This window comes from Parus major, chromosome 8, assembly GCF_001522545.3.
Source record: "Parus major isolate Abel chromosome 8, Parus_major1.1, whole genome shotgun sequence".
Taxonomy (NCBI): domain Eukaryota; kingdom Metazoa; phylum Chordata; class Aves; order Passeriformes; family Paridae; genus Parus; species Parus major.
The window spans coordinates 14060991-14067186 of NC_031777.1; positions in this window are offsets into that span (position 1 = coordinate 14060991).

Genomic DNA, 6196 nt, shown 5'->3' on the forward strand with positions numbered 1-6196 from the left:
TAGCTGTGGATAAACTTGCAACAACACACAGGCACAGCAGTTCAATTTCACCATAATTAGCTCAGTTTTCCTCACCAGCCAATATTGGTCAGCTTTATGCTTTAACTACACTCCTTAAACAGTGTTCACTTGTTCACAGCAAGCATACATCACTGTATCTCAAACACATATATTGTCATAAAAACTGAATCTGAAACAGCCTCTTCCTAAACAAACTGCCTAAAAGCCAAGGTATCAGCAGTGCTGATCTTTAGCTGAATCTCTCTTTTATTTGTCTAGGCTCCAACACAAAAATATGATCTCTGGCAACAAAACTGTGTATGGAAGCCAAGCAGAGTCCATCAGACTAGCACAGAAAACCCTGAGCCACAATGAGAAAAACCATTCCAGCTTCCCCTTAAGCAGGTTGTGAGGTTACAGCTCCCCACCCCATCACAAGCTAGTACACTTGGGTTTGCCACCTTCAAGGCAGGCTGTACTTGCTCTCTTGGCAAAATGGTCTGAGTGAACTGTAAGACCTTTAACCATAAGGGTTCTTTTAACCTAGATCATTTTGTCAGGGCTGCGTTTAAACAATCATGACACAACATCAGAGGCAGGAGAAGGAAGGAAGAGGCAAAAGCATAGATCTGGAAGTAGAAACCACTTAATCATATGTAGTGCATTTGATTGCTACTTGAGGACCTTATGTGCTCTCCCAACCTGAAATACACTATGCTCCCTGGCAGAGAACTATTGTTAGAGGAAAAATGGAATGCATGTTAAAAATAGTTCTGGAACTACTGAGGATTAAGGGGCTTATTTACTACATTTGAATTGACTTACTGTTGTGTTAATAATTAGTCAAATTTGGGGGAAGGAAAAGTTTCTAGCCACACCTTCTTTTTACCTGATTTATCAAATTCTTCAGGTAGTAAATACTGTTAAGAACATACAAATGAATTTTTGCTTTGAGGCTGAGCGCAGCAATAGCCAGCGCTTGCAGAAGGACTTTGTGTGCTCCAGAGCAGTGAGACAGAAACCCAGTGACAGCAGGAATCCCTTCAGCACCCTACAGGCCTGCTGTCCTGAGGGCTTCCAGAAACTGGGGAACACCGTCTTGTATCCTATAATCGACTTCCAACCCTTCATTCAAATGGCAAAGCCCACAGAAGCTACATCACAAGGCCCTTCTCCTGCGAGGCAAATCCAGCACTGACAGCTTTGCTCGCCGCCTCTCAGCTGGCAGCTGCAGCCCAGAGCACATCAGACCAGGAGCCGCCCGGCTGACAGCCTTTGGCAAGATACCACCTACAAGGAGTTCCCAGCCAAACCTCCTGTTCCCTGTAGAAACAGGCTGTTTCTCTGCTAACCCTTAATTGTTGGGCTTTCTCTGCCTTAAATCCTGCTGGTACCGGTAGGGCAGGTGGGGCTAACTGAGCCAGGGTGGTAGCTCCAGGCCTCCTGGCTCCCACAGCAGCAGGTCTCTGTGCCGTAATTACTGTTGGTTAATAGTGTGTTTGGCAAGCTGTGAACGTTCTGGAAGTTGTTCCCTTCATGCAGTCTTTCCTTTCATTCCTCACCACCCACTGTTCTCCTTGGCAATTGCTAGTTAAGGTGGAAGTTTCTTAAGAAACTGCTCGTTAAGAATTTGGAAATGGGGTGCTGTATATGCCAGTGGCAATCCTTTTCCCTGCAGGATTAGTAAATGGAGTTGTTCTGTGTCCAGCTGCATTTTTCTCATTGTGCTTCCAGCTTTGCATAATTTTTGAGGAACTGTTTAGGATGTTATGTGGCTCATCCTGAGCAGGACAGGATGCCATATAAAAGAGGGAAGGCCAGGGAACAAGTTTTAAGTTAGGTCAGTTGATATAACCAAAAAGAAAAAGTCAACAGTTTGGGATATCAGGTCTGATAATAACTGCTCTGCATTAAGCTAAAAAGTAGCTAGATCATCTGAGAGAAAAAACAGATAATAATTGTGAAATAGAGGAGAGATTAGTGGAGAAGAGAGCTATTAGGGGGAGAGAGGTGATTGAGTGAATATATCCCATAGAGAGAAACCTCATTCATCACATCAAAAAGCATGGAAGTATTATCTTGGGGGTGAATTACAATGAGCCATTAAATAAAAATGTCATTATTTAATACATGGTAAAGCTATGAATTCCATTTCCCTCGCTCATCTTTGTGGTCTGCCTTGAAGACTAGTACTGAGAAGAGAGAGATGGCAGATCCCTGTGTGAGTGGCACGTCTGCAGGAGATGGGGTGCTCCTGTTCTCTATCAGTTGGCTCTGCAGGTTCATACCAGTCCATAGTGGCTGCTGTAGTTTCACCCACATAGCTCCCCTAAGGGCATCTGCTGCACTGACTGAAGTGTCGGGTGTTCTAGGAAACATGCATGAATCTTATATCTTGATGGGTTCTCAGGTAGGTGGGTGGTATTTATTACAACCAAAAAGATATTGTGAGAGAAAAAAATAAATTATTTTATAAACCATCAGTAGGTGCAGTAGGGCTGGGGGAACAATTTTCTGTGTTTTCTAAGACTTTAAACAAATAATTTTCAGGTTTGAGTTCTAGCTGTTCTTCAGTAACAGCTCACTTAAAATATAGCAGTGGGCAGGTTTTATTTACTAAAAATATCACATTATTTCCTTTAACAGAAGCTGAGACTTGAATGGTTTTCTGATATGCAGATTTTGCTGGCCTTTTGCAGGAGCCTGAATACAAATTCTTGAAAAGAAATGGTTAATGGAAATACTTCTTGAGAGCAGAATTTTGCTTGTTGGAGGGCAAGCAGAAGATAGAGACTTCTACTAAGTTACCTCTCTAAGTAATTAGTTAAAAATTATTTAAAGAGATCCTCAGCATGGGGCCAGAGTTGGGTTTTTTGCTGTTGCTTCCCTTGGAGATGTGGCAGGTAACAATAGCAGCAAATACCCAGCTCTGTACTGAATGCTTATTGCTTACAGTAAGCTATCTGCTCATTATTTATGTCTTCCAACCAGTCTAGAATATCTGGCACTTCTGCACATAGATAGAATAGAGAGAGTATTTTGAAACCTATTTCTTAACAGAAGTTACTCTCCCAGTTCTAGTTACATTAATGCTGCTATCTAGAAATGTTTCTTCTCTAAACAGTGATTGGAGACTGCAATTTAGAGCAGCTTTCTTCAGGCAGGTATTTCTTTGGATTTCAAAGGGACTTTTGTGTGAGTAAAGTAAGAAGGAAGAAATGGGGACTTGGAGTTTTGGGGTTTTGTTGGTTTGTCTTTTTTAATTATAACAGAAATATGCTATAGCTTTTATTTCACTGTGTACACATGCTCTATCAGGAAAAAAAAAAACTATCTTAAAAAACCCTGGCTCTTACAGAGTTGGACACTTCAGTGGCTGCTCTCATGAAAATTCAGCATTTTTAATGAAAACAAATTCAATTTTTGTGTCTCTTTTTTGGGACTAATTGTTGAGACACTGGCCTCTTATTGCCCCAGTCTTCACTATTTGCCTAATAATTTTCCTAATAGTTTGTTCCCACTGAAGTATGATAGTTGGATAAAGTGCAGAAAAAAAAATTACTTTAAGCAACCTTTCACCTGTTCATGTTCTGTTACCTCCCTGAAGCCTGCTTTAGTGATGCTGTAGGCTATACTTTACTAGAGAGGGGCATTTACTCTGTGGACTAGTAAAGGGTGACCAACATACAGCAGCTGTCAGACCCTTAATCCTCTTGCCAGTTTATCTGCTGCAGCAAAAGTTGCAAGCTGTGATGTACACCTGGCTTTTTATGCAAGACATAATTTCTTGAAGGTAGATCTATTATTTCCATTCCTCTTTCATGTAGAATTTTCCAAGGCAGTTTAGAAGGTAATCAACAGTGTACAGTTTGAGAGATGGTTGCAGCTGTTTTGTGCTAGATTTGATTCAAGTACAAACGATCTGTATTCAATTTGGCAGCCAAACTGAAAATAGGGAGGAAAAAAAGTCCTGAACAATGAAAATGCAAAAATACAATTGTTTGTTGTTTTACTTTGAGAAAAACCCAAAACTTCACTTAACATACCCATAATGCAGCATGTGGTCTCAAATACTATTTTCAAAAGATGTTTGAAGCTAGGCCTCCCACAATGTAGAACACTTTTATGTTTTAAATCAAAAGTGACTGAAAAAAATATTTCAAAAGCATAAAAACATGTAATCCTAGTATTTCTATTTCTTTGTCACTTTCAATTTGACCTCTAGAACAGATTTTTTTTTAATTTTTTTTTTCCAAATAAGCAATTCACCAATAATTTTGCTGAACACAGGTATGGACCCAGGTTAGCTTATATGAGAACCGACATGAGAAAGACAAGACTGTGGAGGGGTTGGAGCATAATGAAGTGTTATGACTACTTCAGCAGAGTATATTCATACTTGGAACAGCTGAGTTTATTACTCCTAGCATTTTCTAAAATGTGTCTGGGAATGGTGTAGTTATGGCAAGATAAAGTCACTTCTGTTTTCAAAAAGAATGTCTGTAAGGAAGAGAGACTTTACTGTAGCTATGGGCTTTTCTTTTGAAGAAAGGTTTGGCTCACCAAATAGTACCCATTGCTTTGTATTCTATCTATTGATAAGTATAGGTGGAATTTCTTGTTTATCTTTTTTATTGCTATTGAACACTTATCTAATGGTTTCAATGACTTTTCCCACAATAAACCTTTCTTTTTCTGATGATGTGATTGTTGATTGTACTATTTAACCCACATTCCCTACCATACTTCCTTGCTTGCACATTTAATTAGTTTACAATTGTTTACTCTGGCCTGCTTTTGACACTTGCAGTATCGATTACCTGAATGATCAAAATCCTTTTGAAGGTTAGAGTATTGTTTTCTTTTTTACTTTTTTTTTTTCCCATGCTTAGAAAACTTGATGAATTTATAACACTTATAAAGCTGGATTTCTAAATTTATATCACATTTTATTTAGAATTTTTCAAGGGGAAGTTATTGAACAGTGCTTGACATTGACACTAGAGATAAGAAATGTCACAACTTGTTTCAGTTTAGTTGTTTCATTTCAGACTTTATGAATTCCAAAAGAAAATGAATATAGTTCTTCCAGTAGAATAAATAATGACAAATATGGAGAGGAAGGATGAACCAAGGAGAAGGTTGCTCTAACACAAAATCTTGCATGGGAGTGGTTGAGGAAGGATACTGGAGCAAGGATGGGGAAATTGAACATGTAAAGCCTGAAACTGCTAGCATTGAGGAACCGGGCTAGGAATTAGACGCTAAGGGCTTTGATTCATTACTGAAAGTAAAAGCCATTCCAGAGCTTGGGCATTGGATCTAAGACAGCTGAATTTAAATGGCCTTGTATTATTGACAGATAAAGTGTGGGTTTGTAGTTCTGCCTCTAGAAGATGGAAAAACTAGTGCTACTATCAATCACTGTGAGATGATGTAACAGAAGTCTATACTCTGGTCTAAAGGTCATGGTGTTGCTAGGAACTGAGTTTCTGCAAGGTGATGCAAATTTCTGCTTTTCCAACTTCTCTTTCCTCTTAACCTGGAGAAAGTGCATATATCTGCACATGCAACCTAATTCAGAAGCTAAATTATGCCAAAATTTGGGCTGTCTGGGTAGCTTAATCACTCCCATGCTGGGGCTGTAGTCTGACGTTATATGTTAATTTTGTTACTGCTTTCATGTTCATTAAGCAGCCAACAGAGCTCATCCAGGAATAAAAGTCGGCTGAGTATAGTAGAAAGTGTGTGTGTATGTGCACTCACACATTAATCACTCATAACAATAATGGAAGCTGTACAATTAATGATGGACTGGATCCAGAATACAAATCGTGGGAAGTTTGAGCATGAGAAATTTGTTCTGTGCCTTGCCACGGTGTCGTGTCTCTTGATGGCCAAATCGCTTAAAAGCAAAGCCTGGTTGCTAAATACCACGCGGCCTGAATTTGGACTTTTGCTCCCTTTTGAAGCTCGTGTGTACAGCAGTTGCTGCTGTGCGGCTCCTTTCCCCGCGCTCAGCGGCGGGCGGGTCCCGCTGCTCGCGGTGCCCTGCGGGCGCAAGCGTAGTTCGGTTCGGTTCGGTTCGGTTCGGTTCGGCTCGGCTCGGCTCGGCTCGGCTCGGCTCGGCTCGGCTCGGTGCACATGCCGCACCTGCCGCGCTCCGCTCGCCGGCCCCGCTCCCGCCCGGGTCCGC